The sequence below is a fragment of the Typopeltis vanoorti genome, chromosome 24 (genome assembly GCF_054136105.1).
Source record: "Typopeltis vanoorti isolate ZY-2024b chromosome 24, IOZ_Tvanoo_1.0, whole genome shotgun sequence".
NCBI lineage: Eukaryota > Metazoa > Arthropoda > Arachnida > Uropygi > Thelyphonidae > Typopeltis > Typopeltis vanoorti.
Window position 1 is genome coordinate 61,748,359 of NC_143572.1, and position 27,903 is coordinate 61,776,261.

Here is a 27,903-nt window from a genome sequence, read left to right on the forward strand (position 1 = left end):
ACAAGACAATGAGTTTTCTACATTTAGCTTTTTTCAGACCCTTAACTTTGTTAATGATTTGAAGGCTTCAGTGTAGGCTGTGAATGCAGCTTGAGTTTCTCTGCTTGCTTATAGTGCACTATTTGGCACACTTCTTGGCAAGCCATGGTGTGGATATTGAACAGGAAGTTTGATTGGAGTTGGGAAATGAAGGCAGGACTGCTGTTATAGGATATAAACTGCCCCTTGGCAAGGCAGTATTTTGCAGCTGCTAAATTTAAGAAAATATGTTATTAAAAAAAAGTTATTGCTGAGATACAATTTTGCTGGTTTTTGCCACTCCTAGGCATTGCCTTAGTTGCTTAGTGGGTCACAATGGTCCTGATTGAAGGCCATCGTTCCAGGATGAGTAATTTCAGTAAATATGATTGTAACAAGAATCTGGACAGAACAGTAATCTGACCAAAAGGAGTAAAAAAAAAAAAAATTGAGATCTTCCAACTTTACATTACCAAACTATATGACGTGGTGAATAGCTGTTGGGAGGAAGGTGTTCATTACAGGTGAAACTTGCATGAGGTTATGATCCAAATTACCAAGAGTTATCTCAGAAGGAGAATTGTTTGTTATTCTTGTTGGTAGGGTGGACAGTGCTAAGTCATTGTTTGCAGAAAAAGCAAATAGTTTCCAGTTTGGTCAGTGGAATTGAAAAAAGGAACCAGCCAAAACAGTGGTCATTAATATCACTCAGGGAAAAGATCTTCACTCTTAAGGTTTACAGAAAATCAAGTTTCAAAATTTGGTGAACAATAGATATGTCAAATGCATGCGATGAAGAAAGAATCTTAAACCACAAAAAATAAAAAAGAGGAGAGAGATTTGAGATCTGCAAGAAATATGTATGACCCTTATGGCAGAAGGACTGTGATTGTTATAACAGTAATTTTGGGTTCAGTGTAAAACCGAATTTTGTATGTGTTGTCGGTGATCATGTACATAATTTAAGTTGGTGTTTGTTGCCAATTTGGAAGCTGATGCAGAAAACATTTTGGATGCTTACATTCACCTTTATCAACAGTATCCCTCCCACATACAACTAATCCTCCCTCCAGCAGTCTGGCAGTGTAAATAACACCAAGCGATCAGGTTTGGTCTGATGTACTCTCTAGTGGCCAACCTGCAGAACTGCTTTACCCTTGAATTGGGGGAAGCTCTCTCTCTCTCTCTATATATATATATCTATAGTATGTTTAGATATTGGAGGTGGACAGCAGTCTGATCCCTGCTCTGGTAATCAAATATGAATATGACATTAGGTTCAAATCCCCAATAAGCTGGTGGTGGTGGTGTTGTTTCACTGGGCAATCAGTCATCAACTGCCCAGCTGATCTGTCAGCAAAAGTAGCCTTTGATATCAGGAATAGTCACTGATAATGCCAGAGCATTTTGGAAGAACTGCCCAAACCTCATGAAGTTGTGGTTGACTTGACCAGGAGAGCTGGTCAAGTCAACCACAACTGTATTGATCATAAGTCCATTAACCACATCGCCGTCAATATGGATAAAATAAAATACATCACTCCTCTACACTTCGTATCCATCATATATTTCAATGTAATATCAACGGTATTACAATTTTAATATGCACTTTGCATCCATGGTAACCTGGACATATATATATATGTCGGGTGGTTAATAGCCCAATATTATTATTATTAGAGATTCAAGAAAAGCCACACCAGCTGTCATACATTCTGTTAAGCTCATTCACATGCACTCATCACTTCAATAGGCAAATTTTTACTGTCCTGTGAAATAAAAATTTAGCTCTTTCTCCTTTCTTAACTGTGCATGAACTGAACCTTCGACAGATGCCCCTTGTCCTCTCTCTACTTCTCATATAAGGAAAAATTTCATCAGTTGATCTTTTGAAACTTTCAGAAGTTTATAGGCTTCTATCATATCATCCTTTGCACCAGTGTCTGCAATCCACATACTCTGTCTGTCATATTGCATAATTCTGATATCTTTATAACTCTTCATTGTGCCATTTCCACAGCTTCTTTATCCCCTTGAAACCAGGGAGGCCCAATCTGTACACAGTAGTGAAGTCATCAAGACCTTGCAAAGAGGCAAAAATAATTTACTTATCCTTACATGTCAGTGTTAGAGGATTATTGCAATACTGAAACTAAGTTGTATTGGCAATTTTGTTTTTACTATGTGACCACTGAACTTCATCTTATCTACCATAATTCTATCCCAAGTCTATGACCTCCAAGGATAACCCACCAGTACAATATGCTGTTGTAAATCTCATCATGCCATTAGGCATTATTTTATACTTATATTCTTTTCATATAATTTATACAATTGAATATCAGACAGGTGCTTCCCAATATCATTTAATGTATGGCTTGAACAACAATGGTTGAAGGACTAATTTCTTTGATACTATATATATATATATAAACTCACCTAACACCTTTTATTGTTGTATAGGGAGTAGGCAAGGCTGTTTTAGTCATGTCTAACTTTTGGAGACTGAGTGGGCAGTTCAATCTCCACCGGTAGCCAGTCGGTGATAGCTGGACCAAGACTATCACTAATTATGTACATGGCATTGGTGAAGAGAGATGGCTGACAAGTTCTGCCATCTCATGGTCCTTAATCCTAACACTGTTTACTGTCTGAAAATAGTGTGGGTTCTACAGTTCAATTTAAGGGAACAAAAAAATAGTTTCCAGGAGAAAAAATTCTTCTTGCCCGTGCCAGAGATCAACTAACTCGGGAACTGGTCAAATAAAGGCTTAGTAAAAATTCCATCGTCGACGAGAATCGAACTTACGGCGATCTTTTCTTAACTGAGACTTTAATTATATATGTCAAAGGCCTAGTGAGGCTTTATATCCCAAACCCTTTGAGCTGCTTTAAATGTCAGAAGAATGGTCATTCTCAAACTGCCAATTTGGGCACTGTTAACCATAAAGATCACAAGAACAAATGATATAAGAGTGAAACCTCGAAATTCTCTAATTGCGAGAGACTGCTCTGTGTACTTCCACACCTATCAAAGGTAGAAATATGTAAAGGAGATCCAAAAAATAAAATCAATGTGTCACTTATCACAAAGAGATCAAGTATTGCAATTACATCTGGTAAACCCTCTTATGCTGTGAAGGCAACCGTAAAAAAAAAAAAAAAAAAAAAAACGTTAGTATGACTATGAAGCATGCCTGTCCTGCTTTCCCATAGCTACAGCATCCCAGAATGTTATGATTTGTTTTCGGATAAATATTTGCTGAAATAGCTTTACCTTGGGAGATAAGAAGATAATGCTTATCTCCCCAAGTTCCTTCCCCAAAAATGAAAAACAGAAAAAGAACAAATTCTAATTATAATTAAGGGGATACAAATCCCTTGTTGTTCAACTGCCAGTAAGCAAAACTCTAAGATCGAGAACTACGAATCTATGAGTTTCATATATACCGAAAAACTATCGGCGAATCCAAGTGTAAATGACCACTTGGTGGTACAACACCAACGCAACTCGAAGCAAAGGTGGAGCAAGATCCCTCACTATCCTTCATATTTTCTTATAATGTAAACACACAGCCCCTAGGAGATGTAATACTGTAATTACATTATGAGGAGAGGTCACTACCCAGACCGGTTTCAACCTTTTTTGAGGTTGAAACTGGTCTTCTTTTCACTTAAACCTTGTTATCTTCCGGGTCTACCTACTCACTGATGAGACCTCAAAAAAGGTTGAAACTGGTCTGGGTAGTGACCTCTCCTCATAATGTAATTACAGTATTACATCCCCTAAGGGCTGTGTTTTTACATTATGAGAAAATATGAAGGATACTGAGGGATCTTGCTCCACCTTTGCCTTGTTGTTGTACTACCAAGTGGTCATTTACACTTGGATTCGCCGATAGTTTCTCGGTATATATGAAACTCATAGATTCGTAGTTCTCGATCTTAGAGTTTTGCTTACTGGCAGTTGAACAAGGGATTTGTATCCCCTTAATTATTATTAAGGATGCCAGAAAAATAGCCGTTTGACTTTCAATTTATGTTATAAGAACAAATTCTGTTTTCTTCGATCGGTACTGGAGAATATAAGTCGTTCACGAAAAAAAGAAATGAAAGTTGCTTTTCTTAAATACCATTCAACTGCCAAGGATCAGCTGCTTGTGTAAAATTCTGGAAAAAATGGTTAACTCACTTTTAAGCTTTCTGAAGGGAAATAACCTTTTTTTTTTTTTTTTTTATCGGAATGAAATATGACGAGCCTGTGTAGCTCAGTGGATGTGGCGTTTGCCAACCACGGCGCTTGGCCGCACGAAGGAAGACTTGGTTTCGAGTCTAGTCGGCGACTAGAAGAAATTTTTCTGAGCTTTTTTTCGACCGGTTCCCGAGTTAGTCGATCTCTGGCACGGGCAAGCAGGTTTTTCCTCCCGGAAACTCGAGTTTTTCGTCCTGTAAACTCAAGAAAATTGACCGTAGAACCCACATTATTTCGGACATTAAATATATTGTGTTAGGGTTAGGGACCACGAGATGGCGGCACATTTGAGCCGTCTCTCTTCACTGCGTACCGCTTAATTAGTGATAGCCTTGGGCCATCTGTCTCTGATTGGATACCAGTGGAGAATATAAAGGCGTTAGCTGATTTTTTTTTTCTGATGAAATATGACTATCATAAATATTCCACAACCTATCATTTAGTCCAGTTGGAAGCGTCCATTCGAGATGCTTTCCTAAAATGTGAGCACTTATCGGTTATCTTTGATATGGAAAAATTTACATCATTGCATACAGATTCAGAATATTGAAAGACCTACAGAACTTCTGGTTTCGGAGAGAATTTTCCTCTCTTCATAAACTTTTTATCCAAATGAATCTTCCAAGTCGGAGTGGTTACTGCTCTCTCCCGACTCGAGGCAGTCCCACAACATTCAGTTTTAAATGTCACCCTTTTTGAAATTAAGGTTGACTCAATAACCGAACAACTTCATCCAACAGTGATAATGTCCTCTACGTGGTTGATGTTACCATCTTGTCATTCACGTAATGTGAAAGTCATGGAAACACCACTGCAGCAAGCAGTTGACCATCTTTCAAAATTGGCACTTGCAATGGGCTCAGATTTTCACAGCAGGAGACAGTTTGTGTGGATTTTTGGTGCAGACATGGACTTCATCCCAGACGAGGACGTACTTTTATCCATTTACACAAGAAATCCAGATTTCCGATTAGTTCTTGTCCTCACATAAGGCAGTTCGAGATAAGTGTCGTAAACCAATGAATATTTTTACACTCCTTATGTGCTGACAGATGTTCTTTGCTTTAGTTGTACTAGACACTGATTAAATTATTGCAACTTGATCATGGCTCCAAAAACTATACTGCTCCTATAGACCCTATGACGGTTGGATCCTGTTCACCATCACTCCATAAGAACTGAAGCTGGAGAATTTCGAAATATTTACCGATCCTAGTCTGTACATTGAAGCAAATGAACTACCTTTATCACTTCGAGTAAACAGTTCTCTATATACGCTATAAAAAATAAAATCTCTAACAGACCTATATGGCCAACTATTTTTTATCCACGATGGGAGAATCTGTACAACAGACTGCCATACGAAACTGTTTTACGAATAAAATCACTACAAAAAATTTTCGAGTAAAGGCAACTTGGCATAGCCCTATATAATATACTATCACTGTGGCATTCATACATCCCTCTCTCTCTCTCTCTCTCTCTCTCTCTCTCTTTGCAGGCAGTCCAAACATTCCACACCATTGTTGTCTACCATCAGCTTTTGCAGTCACTTAGAAGGGTATACTGTGATTTTGACCTGGTCTACACGGATGGTTCAAAATCAAAAGATTTTGAACTGTCTTCCAGGTAACTTAATATCTGCTCTAATCCCAATGAAATATAACGACTTCACTGCTTATCTGTATGCGATAGAGCTTTCTTTAAATTTTATTACATCCACTACCAAAAGTGCATTACATATACAGATTCATGAAGTTTTTTGCAGGCAATAATATGTCTGGAGCTGCAGAAATAACCAGGACTTTCGAATTCAACATTTCCTCAGTTATGGCAGCTGCACTTAGATATAAACTTTTGTCGGATTCCAAGTCACATTGGGATCAAAGGAAACAAGGCTGCAGATAACAGGCAGATCATCAGTAACAGACGTTTATCACAGTGGCAATCATGACCAATAATACAATAGTGTGCAAAACCTAAGGACGAACACTATTTCTGAAGGTTACAACTGCAAATTCAGACGAATCAGCTAGTAGCAATTTACATAACTGAAAATTTCGAGTGGAAAGTACATATACATCAGTGGCGACCGGTGAAAATTTTAAGTGGGGGTGCTGCATATACAAAAAAAGAAAAAAAAAACTTTTTTTTCCTAATCAATAACGAATTTATTAATAAATAAATTTACATATTAAAAATTGTTTATTAAAAATATTTCATCATCACCAAGAACAAACACCAATAATGAAAGTTTCGTATCAATAGCAATGACAAGCCAAAACGAATATCAGCGTTAGATCGCAGTATATTTGTTTCATGTAACTATAATTGAAAAAATATAATCCTTTTCATATTTTCAACAGTGACACTCGTTATAATTCAGCCTCATATCTATAATAAATAAATAGCTATATGTTATTTTAACAAAATAAAATAAGATTTACAAAAAAATAGTTCACCACGCACACGCGCCAATAATAAACGTTTCATATCTCACAGAAATAACGCGCGTAAGCATACTAAAGATACACTGCCGTTTGAGCGGTGTGGGATGAAGTAACGTGCAATGATAAGCGCAAACGAATATTAGCATTAGATCTCAGTGCATTTGTTTCATTATCTAAAGCGTCATCATCATCATCATCATCATCATCAAATTCCTGCCATGTCGCCTCAAGGAGTGTATAGGATACGATAGTACTATATGAAAAAATTACATCATTACTAACTTCCTATCTATAATTTTCCTCCAAATCAGTCTGTTACTTGTCAAGACTCCAACATTATCAGAACTTATATTTCTATCGTCTAAGGCACTTTGTTCCGTATCAATCCACCTATATCTTGGTCTTCCTCTGGGTCGTTTTGCAGCCAGCCTGCCAGAGAACACTTGTTTTGTTAATCTTTCCTCTCCCATTCTATTTAAGTGACCATACCACCTCAGATTAGCTCTGCTAACGGATTCCTGGATATTGAAAATGTCAAGTTCTTTCCTAATATCCTCATTTTTAATATGACATTGCCATTGATGCCATCTGTTCACGCCTATAATCTTTCTCAGAACTCTCATATCTGCAGTCTCTAGTCTTTGGTAAAGTGTTTTACTTCTGACCCAGCTCTCAGATCCATAAGTTAAAACTAGTTTGAACACTGTCTTGTATACAGCTAATTTAGTGTTCCGACTAATTCTCTCTTATTCCATATGAATTTATTCAATTGACTTCCCACCATACCAGCTTTGCTGATTCCGTTGTCTATTTCTATGTTGAATTTACCATATTGAAAATTACTTAATTGAAAATTCTACACCTTTAGCCACCTCCCAAGTGAAGACCCTGTGATCACTCTCACCGATTGGTGGCAATTTGGTCATATTTGTTACAGCCAAATCCTCAGATGTAATTACTAGGTCAAGCACTCTCTGACCCTAGTATTTTCCATTACATGCTGTCGCAGATAGTTATCCCTTAATAACCGCATAAAATCCATTTCCTTCCTCCCATGTGTCCTCTCCTCACTCCAATCAATGCTACCATAGTTGAAATCTCCCATAATAATCACCCTCCTTCCACTCATTTCTTCTATTTGCTTGTGCATACTGTCACCACCACCTATTCCATCACCTGGTCTATAGCAGCACCCAATTGTATATTTAATTCTGCTAGCCACAATCTCACACCAAATAGCCTCAAATGTGCTCTTTTCTCTATCCTGCAATTCAACTTCTATTCTCCTTGGCTGCAGCTCATCAGCTATCATCAACAATACCCCCCCCATTTTATTCTCCCTGTCATTCCTGAACACACTATACCCATCACATTCAATCCCACTAGCTATATCATCTACAGTTAGCCATGATTCACTAATACCAATAACCTGTGGTCTGGAAGTGCCAACCATGGCCAAAATCTCTTCCTTCTTGTTCCTAATACTCCTAGTATTAGTGTACATGAATTTAAGACCCCCATTAGCCCCAACCCTACCTTGATGCCTTATATTAACCATCCCACTCTGGTTTGTTGTCCTTATTTGCTCTAGCATATTATATTCATTCTTACATTCAACTGCCTCCCTAAGGACTGTATATCTACTCCCCCCCCCCTTAAAAAATCTAGTTTCCCTGAATTTGCACATCCACTACATTCAGCAACACTTTCTCAAGTCTTCTTACACCGTAACCATTCAAATGCAAGCCATCCATCTTATATAGATCCTTTCGCCCATCAAACTCACTCCACACGTCCACAAATTCCACACCACTCGTCATACATAACCCACGCATAAAGTCATTTGTAATTATGGCCCTCCTTTTAAACATTTCACTGTCATACCGTGGCAAAAGACTAATCATTCTAACTCTCTCACTCTTTTCTTTTGCTACCTCAAACAATTCATTCAGGTCTTCCATCATTTCCATTTTATCTCCTTTCAAATCATTCGTACCTGCCACAACAATCATTTCTTTCACCCTTTCCTTTTGCTCTCTAATAGACTCAGTTACATCCTTTATGTTCGCACCAGATTGGTACGATTTTGTCAAATCCTCTACTAACACACCTCGTACTAACGAGTCTCCATACAGCACTCTTTTTGTTTCAGTCACCCCCATTATGCCGATCTGGTACTTATCTAATTCCTCAGCTAGCTCCATTTCTTTGCCGTTCAGGCTTCTTATGTTGATAGTACTGATCTTTAACTCTGGTGATGTTGAGTTGGGGATTTGTTTTCAGATTTGTTCCAGTAGCTGACTTTCCTTGTGATGCTGCAGTGTCGCAGTGGTTATGTACGGCCGCCACTGGTATACATTAAAATTCAAATGTTTGAAACTCTTGTGGTAACACTCAACAGAGTAAAAGTCTGCACTAAGTGAATTATGTTTGAAGGAAGAACTTTTAGTAAAGGAATAAAGTTGCAAAATTGGATACCTTCTAATGTCTCCTAGACGTCATCTAGATTATTGCACACACGGAAGAAATTTTGGAAACCTGGAAGAAAGCCGCAAAATTACTAATATTTTCATAGAGTTTGGAATCTTAAATCGCGTTGTATCCAGGCTCTGGAAAGCGTTTCAAACCAATGGAATGTGTTCCGAATGTTCGCTAGGAGTCGCCCTCGCTCTGTCGCGGAGCACGAAGACGGATTTTTGGGTATAACAGCAACGCGTAATCGACGCACTACTGCAGGATTGCTTGCTATTCGGCTCCATTCAAGCACAGGTAGGCAGATATCTCCACTACGTCTGGCAAATTAGGCCTGTACGCCCGAACGCTTGTAGTTTCATTTTATTTACAGCTCATCGTAGAGCATGTTTTTAGTGATGTTGTATCCATTAAAATTGGACAAGACAGCAATGGGCTAATGTACACTTTACATAGTGGCCTTAGTCTTTCTTCCAATTCTAGACGACACTTGATTTGGCGTGATAGTGGTACTGCGTAACATAGCGAGGATGTTCTTAAAAGGGATAGATATTGCAGTTCTGGAGTCATGATGTGGACATTGCAATGAAATTATTCAACGTCGTGTTCGATTGTTCCGTAGTGCTGTTGGCGGAGAATTCATATTTATCGAAAACAATGCCACACCACATTATACACGAGCAGTGGAGATACTTCTGGACACCGAGGATATTAATTGTATCGAGTGGTCAGTAAGCTCCCCACATCTTAATTCCACAGAGTACGTTTGGGACGCAATAGGGAGACACAATTCCTCGAAATTGCCCTCCAGAAAACAAACAACAGCCCTTATCCTAGCTCTGATGGAGGAGTGGACCAGTTTGCTTTAAGAACACCTGAAATACATGTACTTAGTGCTAAGCATGGTACATGGTTTTGAGAGCTGCATTGCAATTTAGGTCACATTCCATAATGAAGTGTTTCTCCGCATAGTTTTCTGTAAGCACTGTACACTAATTCTTTAAGTATGTTCTTAGTATGGTGTAACTTTTTCGAAAAACGTAAGGCAATTTATTTTGTACGAAATACATAGCACATTTTTTGTGTAATATAATTTATTAGTATGCTGGCAATTACTTTATATCCACGTTTGACTTTATTCATGAATATTTTTTCATGTATGGGTAAAAATGTTGTTCGTCCTTAGCTTTTGACCACCAGAGTACTCTTCGTCATATCAGGACTGAAATCAATTGTTCGAATGCACTAGTTTCGTAAACGAGGTGGTCACTATATTAGTCACCATCTGATCCATCTGAGCAATGTACACTCTGCACGAGTGTACATTGCTCAGATGGATTAACAATTAACAATTTTTTCAAATTTGTTAATGTAATCTCCGTTTTTAAATTTTTACAGAATTTTTGAAGGCCTGTGTAGTTTAGTGGAAGTGGTGTTGGCATCCTCTGCACAAGGCTGCCCGAAGATGCACTTAATTTCAAGTCTAGTCGCCGACTGGAGGAACTTTTTCTATCTTTGACCCATGATCCTGTGTTGGTGACCTTTGGCATAGGGAAGCAGGCTTTTTCGTCCGGAAACTCGGGTTTTGAGTCATGTGAACTCGAGAAAATCGAACGCTGAATCCACTCTATTTTCTTTATGTAAAGGAACTACGTTACCTTCTTTTCACTTCCAAGGGGCTTTATCAGAGCTGAGACTTAAGTTCAACAGCCTGGTAAGGCATTGACAATTCCTTTGATACCAAAACAGATATCCTATCCAAATCCATAGCAGTATTTGCATTTAAATTCATCAATCTTCTAAGTTTCTGAGATTCATTAACATCAACTATCATATCAGTTTTTGCTACAGAGGATTCAGAAGTATATTCACCCGGGTGATAGACTTTTGAATGGTGATCACTCAATAACTCTACTATTACATCTGACTCGGTCACCTCTACCATAAGCACCACTTAAGTTGTCTGTCCAAATCATTCTTCTTTTAACTTTCTACTTGGCGACAGAATTTCCTTTGATTTGCTTGTTTAAGGTCTTTTTATAATCTGATTTTGTCTTCCTTACTACTTGTTGACTGTCTTCCATGCACTGTTAACGTCCTTCTTCTGCAGATTCTTATGCCATAAAACAACTGCAAGCTGTCTCCGAAGCTTGTTATTATCACCTACCCATGTTGTTCCACATATATCCCTTCTTAAGGCAAAAAATCGACAAATATTGCAGCCTGCCAAGTTAATACTGCATAATCACTTTCACTAATCAGAGATAACGTGGACAACTCACTTATGAATCTTCTGAACCTATGACCAGATCCAACACTCTCACTCCACGAGTCCTTTCAGCTACATGCTGTTTCAAGTTATTATCTCTTAGACGGTTGTATAAATTATATTTCCCTCTGGCCTTGTGATCTTTCCTCTTTCCATTCGCCAACTTCGTAGTTAAAATCCCGCATAATATTCGACCTTCACTCATTGCGCTAATTTGCTGATCCATATCTTCCACATAACTCCTCGATTCTCCTGCCCTATAACAACAACCAACTGTATATTTTGCTCCGTCGGCCGTTATTTCACACCACCCAAATAAATTACCATTCATTCACACTGGTGTCTTCTTGGTATACTACTTTTTTTTTGGTTGCAGCTCTTCAGCTGTCATCGGCAATACTCCTCCCCAGTGGCATTCCCAGAGAGGGGGCAATGGGCCCTGGCCCATCCAAAGAAAAAGAAAAAAAAAACACTAGAAAATTTTCCAAAAATCTTTTCCGAATTAAAATTCATTTTTTTCTATTTATATTGTGTCGTGTCTTCTATTTCTATACAACACACAGTATAGATACACAGAGACTCTTGATGATCCCCTATTGCACAAGGTCAGAAGCACTCCATCGTTGGCCTATGACCTCAATTAAACCGTTAGTAGTTAGGCTCTCAGCTGTTTTTCAAAGCGCAGAAAGCTGGTTTTGTGAAACATTTACTTCACCATTGTACAAGTACATGAAGCTTACAATTGCTTTCGAAAAGGTGAATATCATATGAGTCAGAGATGAGATGTTTATATGGAGGAGAGCCGTATAGCTCAGTGAAAGTGGTGTTTACACTCCGCAGTGCTAAAGTTTTTCTTTAGGCTAATCCGCCCGAAGAAAGAGCGTCATGCGTTCGATTCTAGTCAGAGCCGTATTCATGGGTGTGCGAACTGTGCGGTGGCACAGAGTCCCGTGCCGTTCTATTGTTCGATGAAATAACATTAGGATAAACAGTAATTGGTATAGGGAATAAATTTTAAGATCGTAGCGCTAGAGCATTAGTATTTAAAACTACTCTAAGATATATAACAATATCGTATAACATTTTTAAATACACTAAAAGAATTATCTAAAACTGCATCATATAACACCATCAAAGTAGAAGTGGTTTCAATATATGAACAAATAGATTCAATTGAGTTTATACTAAGCCTTGTAATTTGGTATGAGCTTTTGTCAAAAGTTAATTTAGTAAGTAAAGTATTACAAAATGCAAAAATTCCCATTGACGTAGTAACTAAGCATATTAAAGAATTAGTGCAGTACTTTGAAGAGCAGAGAATATTAGGATTTCATAGCTGTTTGGAGATTGCTAAAGAACTGTCAAATCTATTAGAATAGAAATTAAATTTAAAGAAAGCCGAGTACGTCGAAGGAAAGTAATTTTTGATTATGAAATGCCTGATGAATCACATATAGGTGATAAGAAAGATAATTTTAGGAAAAAAAAAAAAATCAGCTAACACCTTTTTTATTCCCGTATACGGGAGTAGGCGAGGTCATTTAGCCCTATCTAACTTTTGGAGACTGAGTGGGCAGTTCAATCTCCACTGGTACCAATCGGAGATAGATGGCCCAAGGCTATCACTAATTAAGCAGTACACAGTGAAGAGAGACGGCTCAAATGTGCCGCCATCTCGTGGTCCCTAACCTTAACACAATATATTTAATGTCTGAAAATAATGTGGGTTCTACGGTCGATTTTCTTGAGTTTACGGGACGAAAAACCCGAGTTTCCGGGAGGAAAAACCCGCTTGCCCGTGCCAGAGATCGACTAACTCGGGAACCGGTCGAAAAAAGGCTTAGAAAATTTTCCTCTAGTTGGCGACTAGATTTGAACCACCAAATCCTTTCTTCGTGCGGTCAAGCGCTGTAGAGTGCAAACGCCACTTCTGCTGAGCTACACAGGCTCTTATAATTTTAGGATAAATTTCATTTTTGTAATTTTAGATACTGCTCTACAATCCGTCAAAAAAAGATTTGAATTGTATGAAATTCACGAAAAATCATTTGGATTTCTTTATGGTATGAAATTAATAAGAAAAAGGACAGAAAATGAATTAAAATTTTGCTGCAAGCAGCTGCATCAAAAATTAAATACAGATATTGATGAATCTGAATTTTACAATGAATTAATTATTTTTAGAAATATTGTTCCAGAAGATGCACCCATTAATATTTTAAAATTCATAATTGCAAATAATTTGTCGGATATTTTTCCAAATATTACTTTGTCTTCCCTGGCAATAATATCTATAGATCATGAAATTACAAAAAATTTGAATTTTGATAGCGTTATAAATGATTTTATTGATAAGCGCATTAGGTTAAATAAAATTTAATATATTAAGATTTCTTTTAAATCTTATAAGTTTTTATACATATATTTCATTCTTTATAGTAAAAACGCATTTTTTTTATATTTTTATATTATTATTTATATTATTAAATAAATCATTGTTCTGGCGTATTTATATGATAACGTGTACTTACATAATAAAATAATATATCATGTACATAAAAACACATTTATTTTTTTAACTAATTTTTTCCCTTAAATTGATGCTAGATAACATACTTGTTTATTTATGGGCATAAATATTTTTCATATTTGATTTAATTAATTAATTAACAAGATAGTCTTCTATTTAAAATTTCCATAAATGTTACTAACTTTCAGAGGCCCTGCTTTTCCATTTTGCACACGGTCCCTAAAATGTAGAAACGGGCCTGATTCTAGTCGACGATTAGAGGAACTTTTTCTAACGGTTCCCGAGTTAGTCGATATCTGGCATAGGCAAGGGGGATTTTTCTCCAAGATACTCGGATTTTTCCTCCCGTAAACTGAAGAAAATCGACTGTAGAACCAACACTATTTTCAGATATTAAAAACTATTGTAGTAGGATTAGGTACCACGAGATGTTGGCACTTGTTAGTCGTCTCTTCATTGCGTGCCGCTTAATAGTAATAGCTTTCGGCCAGCTATCTCTGTTTGGCTACAAGTGGGAACTGCCCACTAAGTCTCCAAATGTTAGATACGGATAAAATGGCCTCATCTACTCCCTATACGGGAATAAATACGTTAGCTGATTTTTTTTGATTGTTTACAAGGATTTTCCATAAATAACCTAAAACAAGCACGGACTCGCGAAGACAACATTATCCTTTTTGAGCCTTTAGGCTAAAACCCTCAAACAATAATGTTTCGTATGCTAGAGTTAGAAAATAAATCAGCAAATACAGCTAACATATTCGGCTGATGATTAGTCCGTTTGAAACAAATTACTAGGATCCCATTTTTTTCAGTTAAATCTAATTAATTGGTTCCTCTAAAGCAATCTTATCAAGCCTGTGTAGCTCAGTGGGAATGGCGCTTGTGTTCTCAGCGCTTGGTCGCTATAAACTGGGACAGGTTCAAGTCTAGTCACCGACTGGAGGAACTTTTTCTGAGCCTTTCTTCGACCGGTTCCCTAGTTAGTCGTTCTCTGGCAGGGGCAAGCGGATTTTTTCTCCCGGTAACTTTGGCTTTTCGTTCCGTAAACTCAAGAAAATCGATCGTAGTATCATATACTACCCACATTTTTTCAGATAGTAATATATTCTGTTATGGTTAGGTACCAAGAGCTGGCAGCACTTTTTTGCCAGCCTCTTCATCAGTGGCAGCTTGTAATTAGAGATAGACATGGGCCAGCTATCTCTCATTGGCTACCGGTGGAGATTAAACTGCCCACTTAGTCTCTAAAATCCAGATAGGTATAAAGGCCACGCCTACTCCTTATAAGGGAATAAAAGGCGTTAGCTGATTTTTTTAAGCAATCTTCTAAAAAACAAATACTGTACTGTAATGCTCAAATCACCAAAATCAGATATCAACTACGTCTAGAAGTAACGCAACGTTGGAGAGGCCTAGCAAAGCGACTAATTCATATAAGTAACAAGTAAGAAAATTCATTCAATTCTTTTAAAATTACTCATAGCTCAACACTATGACTACAATATTGACATGTAACAAAAATTAATAGATTATTACTGGTAAAACCATTACTACGACCAGCAAAACATAAGATACATAAATATTCAGTCACATTCTTCAATGTTCTATTCAATAAAGTTCATATACAATTAACTCATGATAACATCAAATTCTCCAGAGACTGTTATCATTCATTGCTCGAAATATTTTTCTAAGGATTTTCCTTAAAAACGCAGAAATCAAGTTTCTCCACTCTTGCCATAAATATCCATAATTAAAAGAAACACACGTATTAACCACAGTGAAAATTATTTACTTGTAAATATTTCATCCTAAGTATCTTAGGACATCATCAGTACAGCAGTTTAAAACAATAATAGGATAACAATATCCTATAGAATCTCATTAAACGTGCGTAACGTGTTACAAAATAATAATAATAATAATAATAATAATAATAATAATAATAATAATAATAATAATAATAATAATAATAATAATAATAATAATAATAATAATAATAATAATAATAATAATAATAATAATAATAATAATAATAATAATAATAATAATAATAATAATAATAATGAACGTTTATACAAAGAAAGTTCTGAAGCCCTACTACACAGACTTAACTTAAACCGCAACGACGTTCTTACTGTTCCTAAAGTATGGGAAATTTTCATACAAAATTGTGTTAAATAATTAATTTTTTTTTTTTTTTTTTGTAACACGTTACGCACGTTTAATGAGATTCTATTGTAATCATGCGTCCTAACTGTATGTTATCCTATTATTGTTTTAAACTACTGTACTGATGATGTCCTAAGATACTTAGGATGAAATATTTACAATTAAATAATTTTCACTGCAGTTAAAACGTGTGTTTCTTTTAATTATGATCGCACCATAGATTTCGTTATGAGATCAGCTAACGCCTTTTTATTCCCGTATACGTGGAGTAGGCGAGGCCATTTAGCCCTATCTAACTTTTGGAGACTGAGTGGGCAGTTCTTATTTAAAAAAAATAAATAAATATCCATGTTTCACATCAGCAGGTAACAAATGGACGAATTATCGGGTGATATATTTTTACTTTAGTCTTCGACATTATGTATGTTACAAGAGTGTAATTAACCTAATCTTTTAAATGATGTACCCATGACAGTGTGTTAACATATTTCAAAGATAATGAATAATATTCCAGAGGGATGTATGGAAAGAAACGAGTGCTTAGGAATAATTCTTAGAAATAAGCTTATTTCTTAGAAATTCAAAGAATGGATGGAACTGTATAAAAGAGAGACAGATTGCATTTAAATGGTTTTACTGTGAAAAAATCCTTGAATACAAATCCGTGGGGAAGAGATCAGTTGGAAGACAATAAGAAGAATGGAATGAGACTGTAACAGGCCTCGAGGCCTAATACAAGATAGGAAGATGATGATGGGACTAGGAACGTTGCCATAAGACACCAACGACACTCGTAGTTGTATTATTCCAATTCTGATTTCTATTTTTAGTGCATTTTTCTGCTATAGCGCTAGACATCTCAAAGAAAGATTGTTATATATTCAGTTCACATCGTCGAGTTAGTGAAATTTTTCTACAACTTTCGTAGACCAGTTCCCTAGATAGTCGATGTTTGACACAGAGAAATAAGGTTTTCCCTCCAGGAAAATCAGCTTTTTAATCTCTTAACTTAAAACGTCGACTGTGGAATTTGCCATACTTTTTTCCCCTCCAATTCTTCAAGAAGCAAAATAGCAGACACATTTCTTCTCTCCAGTCACTTGAGCCTACATATGACACACTCATATCAGGTCGTGATTTATTTATGTGCTGGGTTGATTTAAAAAAAAAACATATTAGACTTTTGGATAAGATGACCGCACTTGTGTGCTATAATTTTTCCGATCTTCCAGGGGTCATATCTGTTCTTTAATTCAATTCGCTACTTGCACACAAAACATCCAACGACAATCCATTCAAATCAAGCACTACTCTATGAGAGAAAAATTTAGCCCTAACCCCCTTCCTGACAGCATTTATTCTCAATTTCATGGATGCCCTTGCATCCTTTCCTCATCCTCCATATAATGAAAAATTCCATCTACTTTTAGAAACTTTTAGAAGTTTGTCAGTCTCAATCATATCACTCCTCTTTCTTCTGTTTGCTAGTGTCTGCAGCCAACAAATTCCCAATCTCTTCATAATCTGTATTCCACAATCCTGATATAATTTTTGACATTCTCCTTTGCTCTCTCATATTCTCTCACTCTCTCTCCACTGTATATCAGAATCACCATGGAATCCAGGAGAGCAGACCTACCTACCTATTTTTGCATCATCATCATCAAATAGCTGTATGTTGCATGCCAAATCGTTAGGTAGGCTGCAATATTGAATAACAGTAGATCAAGGACTGATCCTTGAGCCACACCACTGGTTACTTTGACTCTTTCAGATTCACCCCCCCGTATGCCACTTTTTGATATCTGTCAGTCAGCCATCCTCTTATCCATGCAAATATTGTATAACTCATTTTCTCCAATTTATGCAACAGTCTACCATACTGTATTCTGTCAATAGCCTTAGCAAAATTCAAAAGTGTCATGGTGTATCCATTCTCTTTGTCTATTTCAATGGTAACATTACAGAATGCAAACAAGTTGATAAAATATCATCTTTCCTTAGTTAACATTTGTTCATCGCAAAGTAGAGATGCTCTGTCAACCCATTTCTGAATGCAAGCCTTGACCAACTTTTCCAAAATCATCACCACCACTACTCGTGAGATACTGATTGCCCGATAATTGGATACATCGATCTTTCCACCACCCTTGTGGAATGGGATTATCATACATTCTTTCCACTTCTGTGAAATCGTCCCTGTTCTTAGGCTCAAATTATATAGCCAGTTCAGCTGAACTCTCTTTTAGCATCCATGCTAATATCTCATCATTTCTTATTGCAGAATTTTTATTCAGTTTGTGCAAGAGCTGTAGTAATTTCTCCTTATATACATATGCGTTTTTCATAAGAGGGTTATTGGCTGCTCATTAGTTGAACTATCGCTTCTACATCAATCACCCACATACTATCTGCATTCAGTAGAGTTATTCTTTCAAATTCATTCTTTCTTTTACTTGAGCATATTGATTTGGGATTGTCTTTAGGTTGCAGATACAGTTCTTTCCATATTCAGACTTAGTTTTATGTACAACAGTTATGACTCTTCTGGCCTGCTGCTTATAATTTTCATAGCGGACATCATTCTCATTCACACGGTATTCCCTCCAAATTAGCCTTTTCTTACGAAACTCTTGCTTCATAAGATTACTCGTCCATTTGACTCCTACCCTATTTATTCTTCAAACCTTCGGGACACATTTTGATATCACATCATTTAAGTATTTTTTAAACACTTCTATGCACTGTCGATATCCTTCCCATCCAATAACTGATACCATGGCATAGAACTTAGCATGCCCTTCATATGGTCATAATTTCCTGCTTTGTAGTTCAACATGTAACCTTTTCTGAATGGAACATTCATAAACTTTTACACTTCCCAAGTGAGTGCCGCATTATCACTGTCCAACCGGAGGCAGAATAGTTACTCGTACGTCTTTTAATTCAACCCCCCACCTCTGACACTATAAACTCTTCGACTTCGAGTTCCTTCTGTCACATGCTGCTTGGGTATTATTATTATTATTATTATTATTATTATTATTATATGGGCATCTCCATGGAGTCAGAAGACTCATCGCGGGAGACCCAAACTATCAAAACAATATCTATCATACCCCTTCTTGAACTCATTATCTCACAAAAAAATTATCTGACATTATTAATATTATCTGACAAAAAAAAGTGGATCACAAGAATGTTAAGCTCCAATAAAAAAAAAGTTAAAAAGTTGCTCCTGATTAGTACAGTAGCATCTCGCTAATCCGAACCTCTTTAGTCCGAACCCTCCAGTAATCCGAACTGTGGTTTTAAAGAAAAAAAAGGTTTTATTACGTATTATTATATTTTGTGTACTACTATTTTTATTTAATAATTATTATTTTAATCATTATTATTTATTTTATTATTATTACAGTACAGTAGTTTTTTTTTCATACTGTCGATTGTACGGTTACACTGTAGGTCTATTTTGATTTATTGTGTGTTCACGTTTGCTTTTTTATACTGTACAGTACGTACTATATTGTCGGCATGAATCACCGCTGTCTAGAGTCATGGATAAAACTGTGGCCTTCTAGAATTTACGAAGATAACTACGGTGATACACAAAAAAGCGGAAATTAAAAACGTGCATAATTTGGTTAAAAATATAAATCCAGATGTTGAAATTTCACAAACAGATGTTACGGAATGGATTATAGGTAGAACCGAAAGTGAATTCGAAATCAAATCAGATGCTGAAATTATAAATATGACGCTATAGAATGAATTAGAACACGATGATGACAATAAAGAACTAGAAGGAAAAAAAAGTAAAACATGGAGAGGCAGTTGACAGTTTTAATGTGTGTATAGAATGGGCTAAGCTGAATGATACGCCATTCCACAAAATTTTATTGCTAATGCAGCTCCGAGAAGAAGCATTCGAAAAAAGTTTAGTTTCTAAGAAGCAAAAGAAAACCAGTGACTTTTTTACAAAGAAATCAAAAACTTTTTTTTGGTGTTATTTTGTGAATTTTTTTTTTTTTTGTGTTATGTACAAAAAAGTGATATTTTTTTACGTAAATTAAGTTATGTACTGAACTATGCAATTTAATTAAATCAGAATCCTCAACATTACAGGTACACACAAACTAATTTTTTTTTCTAAAATAAACTTGTGTACTGTATTATTTTTTAATTTTTATATTACAGTAGATTAGCAATTTTTCTATCAATTACTTCATTTATTTACAGAATTAAATTGATGTACCATTAGAATCTGATTATTTTTGTCTTAAACTCTAGTTATTGTTGTCTCTTGGGAGAAAATTCACTAATCCGAACTTTTCGCTACTCCGAACGATCGCGGTTTTTATTAGTTCGGATTAGCGAGATACCACTGCATTTATTTTAATAACGTGCTATTAAAATATTAAAATTCTTTATTAAAAATTTATTTTAATGAAGTAAGAAATAACGTTCATTATATACACATCTGGTAATATTTTGTTAGAATTTTCATCTAGCGGTAGAAAATATAACTAAATTACCCATCATTCCACATGTTCCCGTTGTGTTGCTGGAGAAGGTATGATTTTGTACTTGATTTGTTTATAAATTTTGGTATAATATTATAATTTTGAAAAGTTATGTAAGTAGTATATATAAGTTACTGTTTGCATTTATGTGTTAAGTAGCCAATGACAATTTATAATGGATTTTACTTTTAATTTTGTTTGATTGAAATGGATTATGTTGTACGTGTACAGAGCTAATAACCGTGTACTGCGGCCTTAAGACAGATTTAATATATCTTCATTGTAGGTTCTGAGTGAAACAGTCACTTTCTTATAAAAAGTGTTCATGATGTGTTTTTGAGGGAGGAGACGTTTCCATTCTAATATTTTCTGGTTTTATATGCGAATAGATGAATGAGACGAAATGATTGTCTGCAGTTTTGCATAATATCAGTTTGATAGTGTACTAGTAAGGAGTTTTATATCTTTAATATAATTTACAGAGTATATAGTAAGTGAAAATATATAGAAAGTGAAACGGCTTCGCACTCTAGCGAAGCATTTTCTGTTGTATCTTGTATGGAAATAGCAGTTTTTTTTTTTGTTTTTTTTTTATGATTAGTCCAGAAGAGAGTGATGGTCTATGCAAAGTAATGCGATTCTCTGTTAGTAGTTGTTAGAGGAGTGTGGTATACAAGAAACAGTAAAGTGATACGCTTCTACTGGAAATTTTTTCTGCTTATTTTATAAAACCAAGATTAGCAACCACCAGTATGGATTCCACCAATCTAGATACACAGCTACCTTGTAGCCTACCATTACCCATCCCTGGATTTGTGCTGTGAAAAGGTTTGGAGAAACATCCTGTCATCCTAGGCATCTCCATGGCTTTCGGTCATGTTTTGGTACGGCTTGCTTAGCTCCCTGGTTGTTTACTGCCTGTCATGATGGGCGTCTCTTCAATCTTTGCCACCAATGCAGGATCTTTGTGGCAAAGCTTGAAGATAGCATACTCCATCCTGTTTGTTTGACAAACCATGTAGTTTTTACATCCCAAGAATAAAGATAATCTATAACCATTGTCTTCTCCATACCATCCTTTAGGGCAGTGCTTCCAAAACTTCTGGATGTCAAGGTCCCCTTTGCAAAAATTAAAATATTTCACGGCCCCCCCCCCCCTCGAAAAAAAAATCATAATAGAGAGATATATTATTATAATATTTATTGTATTTATATTCAGTACAAAACATACACAGCAAATATTGCAAAAATCAAATGCATATATTACATTTTTTGCCTCTTACCGTTTGGTTCTGAAGACGATGCGGGCTGTTCTGGTAAGTTTTGTTATGGGTATATTGATGTACAAGTTATGCATTTTGCTACAAAACAATCTTGAGTATTAAAACACAACACAGAAACCCTGACTGCATATCTGGTATTATTATTATTGCATGTGAACCATCATGGAGCGAATACTCGTTGAGAGACCCATGCTATCCACACCATATATCATACCTCTCCTTGAACACCCATTGACCAGCAAAGTACTTAAGAGTACTTTGCTGGTACTTAATTACTTCACCACTCTCCAAGCAAAATATATAATCCTCACATCTTCACTCTTACCCAATTTCTAGGATGACCTTTTGTTCTTCTCCCATCAGTCCTTTAAACCCTTTTAATAACTTTTGCCTCAATTTGTCATAAATTGAGTTTTTAGCTTTTTTTTTTTTTTTTAGCTGAATTTTCTTATTCCATGAAACTTAGGAAAGCAGACCTGCATGATCTGGAGGTGGCCATATCAGGGCCTTATAAACTGTAACATTCTCATATTTGCTTGTTAGCGTGTTTTTCTGTAATCAAGTAATCCTGTAAATTGTCTTGGTCATCTTTGCAATATGCCCTCTCTACTTGCTTATCCATCAATGTTGTACGCAGCTTGTAATCTTTTTATCCCATACTGCATAACTTTACACTTTCCCATATTAAACTGGTACCCATTATCTTTTATCCATACTGCCATCATAGTTACTGAAGCTCTTACCAGCTCTCTTCACCTTGATTAACTGTTATACTACCAATTTTGTATCATCAGCAAACATCTGATTATTTTCCTTATATCATTTTCTAATATAAATTATAAATTAAATATATTAATATTAATTAATAAATAGTATTAATAATAAATGAATATAAATTAAACAGGATTGGTCCAAGCACAGCTTTGTAGCACACCACTACACTTTTCTTCTGGATTCTGCTTATCATATCCATATTAGAGCATCATATTCATTCCTACTTCATTCCATGTGATATCCTGTTATAAAATCCAGCAGTATCATATATAGTCATTCCCAGCCAAGCTGTGGGTCATAAAAAAAGAAGTGAGTTATTAAACATGACTATCCTTCATCAGCAATTTTCAGGCAGTGTGCCACAAGATTTTGATATAAAGGAATAAAAATTGATGTAAAAGAAGTTTCTTTTGCACATTTTACCTACAAAATATATGAGGAGTCATAATGTTTATGTTGCATTGAATGGAACTGTTAACAATGAAAGAAAATTTATGATTATATTGGTATAATATAATCATAATTATTATTATAGATATGTAAGATTGTTTCAATGCAATTTGGTTTGCATTTATATCTAAGCTTTTAATTTTCTCTGCCCATTGTCAACTTCTTTTTTTTTTTGACAGTGTTGCTATAAGGTAACAATATCTTTCATATATTTCCATGTTTTGTTCTACAATCTCTTGGGATGTGCCTGGTAGCAGACCTTGATGAACTTTTCATAATTTTCTGGTCTGGATGAAATGTTGGGCAAGTTTATGTCTAATTCTCTTGAGAACTGTTTCCGGTTAGCTTTCTTAAAATTCAAGCATGTTCTAAGTGGGATCTCTTCAAGTTGGACTGGTGGAAAACTTGCAGCATTATTGGTCTATGTTATGAACTTGGGATTAGTACAAGTACCTGTTTAGTGCACAGATTAGCTATTCTTTTACTAACAAATCCAAAATAAGTGACCATTGTCTGCCAGTACAATGGAGATTATTTGTCATTTGGCTTTATTTCAAGTGAAGATAATCCAGCATGTCCCATATATGTTGTATGTGATGAAAACTCAATCTAATGAAGCAATGGTTCCTAACAAAATGAAGAGAGCTCTGAACACTCTTAATAAAAGTATACAAAGAAAGCATGAAAATATTCTTACTTGCATCAACAAAATTAACGTTTTCAAACAAAAGCTTACTCTTTGTTTGAAGAGTAAGTTTTTGTTTGAAAGCAAGAGCCAGAAGAGAAAACACAGCAGAAATGTTTGATCTGACAGAAGGTTGCAGACCAGATAAAATCTTATAATTCTTATAAAATCTTATAAAAAGTTTAATATTGCTTAGCAAAAATATTGAAAAATATTTTCTCTCACTTGATATATCATCCTTAGATTGGGTAAGAGATTCATTTGTCTTAAGTGCATGTCAGTTGGCAAATTTAAACACTGCAGAAGACGACAAGCTAATGGAAATAAGGAATGACAGAGGATTAAAATTTAAACATTCGACAGATACTATTTCATTCTGGTTGTCTCTTCGAAGTGAATATCCCATTATCACACACACGAAAGGCAATTGAAGCACTTCCTTTCTCCACTTCATAGTTGTGTGAAGCTAGCTTTTCTGCAATGAACACTAAACAACAACAATAACTTGCAGCTTGAAACCTTGGAAGAAGATTTGAGCGTATGCCTATCTACAATCCGAACTGATACAAGGGACATACTAAAACAACGCCAACCTCAGGTGTCATTGCTTTAAAAAATACATTTATGTTATATGTATGTATATTAGAAAAAATTAATAAATAATTACTATCATAAATAAATGGGATTTCAAAGAGATGTTTCAAAAAGAGGGTTGGTTCATAAAGAGGGTTACGATAGGTTTTGTCTTTATTTGAAACAGTCGATATATTTCTTAATACTTGAATGGTGTGCCGTAGCATTTTAGTAATTAGTTTTAGTGTGCCATATGATAAAAAAGGTTGAAAACCACTGCCCTTCACAAAGCCACTATAGACTGTCACATTCTCATTTGCCCGTTCCTGAATTCTCTCTTTCACCAACTTTTCCAACACCTTTACCACCACTCTTTGGTCTATAATTTGATACTGCAATCTTGGAGCCTCCTTTATACAGCAGAACTATTTTGCCCTCCTTCCACTCCTTTGGGACATGACCAGAGTTGAAACTATGAGATTCTATGAGAATTGCCAAGAAGGTGTCCTAATAAATTACTAATTATATGAAGAGCCAAAGGCTTCAATTCGGCAACATGAACTTATTTAAGTTACCCTTAACTTATTACATCCCATATTGTTTCTTAGCCAAATAAGAAACTCAAAAGAGTTTCATGCCGAATATAGAAACTATATAAAGTTCAGCAATTCCAAGCATAAGCAAATACCTGGATAGCAACACCTGACCTATTTGGTAGTGCAAACTGAGGCAACTCATGAGACACATTCATGGCAATTCTCATAGAAGGGATGTAAGTTCTGTTTGCTACAAACTTGGTATTAACCTCAATACCAAGATATCAGTAAATCCTCAATAAAGGTTGAAACCGGTCTGGGTAGTGACCTTCTCTCATAATGTAGAACAGTAATACAGCTCCTAGGAGCTAAGTTCACATTATGGGTAAATACCGAGAATAGTGATCGGAGCTTGCTCCACCTTTACTATGAGTTGTCTCAGTTTGCACTACCAAATGGGTCAGGTGTTGCACTATCCAGATATTTGCTTATGCTTGGAATCGCCAAACTTTATATAGTTTCTATATTCGGCTAAGAAACAATATGGGATGTAATATCCCTTAACTTAAATAAGTTCATGTTGCCGAATTGAAGCCTTTGGCTCTTCATATAATTAGTTAAAAATATTCATATTCATGGTTGATAAAATGTGTCAATAAAAAGCTACAGCTTAGAAAGATCCAAAATCCTTAGGTATCTAATCAGTACCTTTAGGGTACTGAAATTGAGGATTTTAGATCTTGTAATTGAGTCAGAACAAGAACAGACGAAAACCCACTCTTTTGGTTTAAGAGTAGATCTAGAAACTGCTCTTGAGAACAAACACAGAACTTCTTTAAGTTTCTTCATACTTATAAAGAAGATTGGAAATTAGTTATCCCAGTATGAATCTTATCTTATCCAGTTTGGGTGCTGTCAGAAATAAAACTGAAAGAAAAGGATTATTTTTTTGCAAGAAATAAGACACAATTGAAATGAATTAAATCGATTAAAGAATGATTTGGCGATTAGAATTAAAGGTAAGTTTTAAAATTGAGAAGTTATTGTAGAGGTTTTGGTGATTCATATATCAAAGTATCAAATGAGAAAGGGATGCCATGTGCTGTACTGTTATCAGCAAGACTATAAAAAAATTAAAAGAAAAAATTAAAGATCTTCAGGAGTCTGCAATGATGGTTTCCTTTATCTAGTTTCACTGTTTAGAGATATACCACATCAAGAAACTGCAGCTTCTATATATATAAGGAACAGGTAGGTGAAAGAATGGAATCTTGTGGAACTCCAGCATTAGTGTCATAGTTTCATGATACAAATCCATCCACTGTCACATGTAATATGACATTGGATGGGAGCTAATTTCATAAGTATGTGTATGAAATTCTATCAGATGCTTAAGAAATATTAAGACCAACCAATTTGAGAATACACTTTTCTTGGCATTTTTCAAATGTGGGTGAGGTTGATCATAGTGGCAGAAGCTGATATGGAGAGTTATTTATTAGATGAGTAGCTTCAAGGTGGCATAAAAGTTGAGTTACTAGACATTTAGTAGAGACATATGTGTTAGACAGTATAATTTATAGCCTTCCTAAAATACTGTACATTAAGAGAGACCTCCAGAGTCAGGAAATCAGTGTGAGATGTCATACCTGTTCTTGAGCTCATTCACACACACAACATCTAACAGTAATCCATTCCAATTATGCACCACTCTATGAGAGAAAAATCTAGCCCTGCTCTCTATAAATGAAAAATTCCATCTACTGAAATTCTGCATAACACTTTCAGAAGTTTATAAATCTCAATCCATATCATCCCTCTTTCTCCTGTTTGCTAGTGTCTGCAGCCTACGAATTCTCAGTCTGTCTTCATAATCAGTATTTCACAATCCTGATATCGTTTTGACTCTCTACTGATCAGCCCATGCACAGTAGTTCAAGTGAGGCCTTGTAAAGAGACAAAATGACTTCCTTATCCTTATATGTGAATGTTCATTTCAGCACTGCAATTATCTTTTGAGTTGTATTTGCAATCTTTGCTATATGACTCTTGATCTTCAACTTCTATCTACTAAAACTCCAAGAGCCCTATCCTGATCAGTTTTTCCTAGCATAATTCACACCAACATAATATGATATTGGATATCAAATCATACCTTACATTTATTAACATTGAACTGATACCATTTTCACATGTCCATGATTCCAGCCTATTCAGATCCTTCTGCAAACTGAATATCAGAAGCACCCCTGATTACCCTACCTCTCTTTGCATCAGCATATAGCTGTATGTCGCATGTCAAATCCTTCCCATTGTCATTAGCATACAGATTGAATAAAAATTGACCAAGGATTGATTAAAAATGGTCCTTGAGGCACATCACTCGTTACCTTATTCAGACCCCCATATACCACTTTTTATGTCAGTCTGTCAGCCATCCTTTTATCCATGCCAATAGTTTATAACCCAATCTCATATCCAATTTATGCAACAGTCTTCCATGCTGTATTCTTTCAAAAGCCTTAGCAAAATTCATAAGTATCATGGTATATCCATTCCCCTTGTCTAACTCAGGGTAATGTTATAATAGAATGTGAGCAAGTTGCTAAAGCATGACCTTCCCTTAGTAAACCCATGTTTGTTGCAAAATAGGGATTCTCTGTCAATCCATTTCTGAATGCGACATAACAGTTATGACACAATTCCTGTCATATCAGGAATTTGATGTTATCTTGCGTGTTCAATGCTTTACTCCTTAGTACATACTTGCTAATAGACATAAAATTTCACTCATTGCAACTGGTGAAAAAAAAATCCACCTTGGAAAATCGCAGTAAAAAATCACCACGAACACCCATTTTATTGTCAGTTTGCAGAAGGAACATTTCTACTTTGTTTCACTAATTGATAATG

At 35.7% G+C, this 27,903-nt stretch overlaps 1 protein-coding gene across 1 annotated transcript in view; it reads left to right on the forward strand.

The window, feature by feature from the left end:
• Positions 1-20,713: 20,713 nt before the first annotated feature.
• Positions 20,714-27,903, forward strand: part of RpL35A (ribosomal protein L35A) — a 34,334-nt gene continuing 27,144 nt past the window's right edge. The window contains exon 1 of the mRNA XM_090413728.1: positions 20,714-20,739. The gene's annotated coding sequence lies outside the window, so the exon portion shown is untranslated. The remainder of the gene's footprint in view (positions 20,740-27,903) is intronic.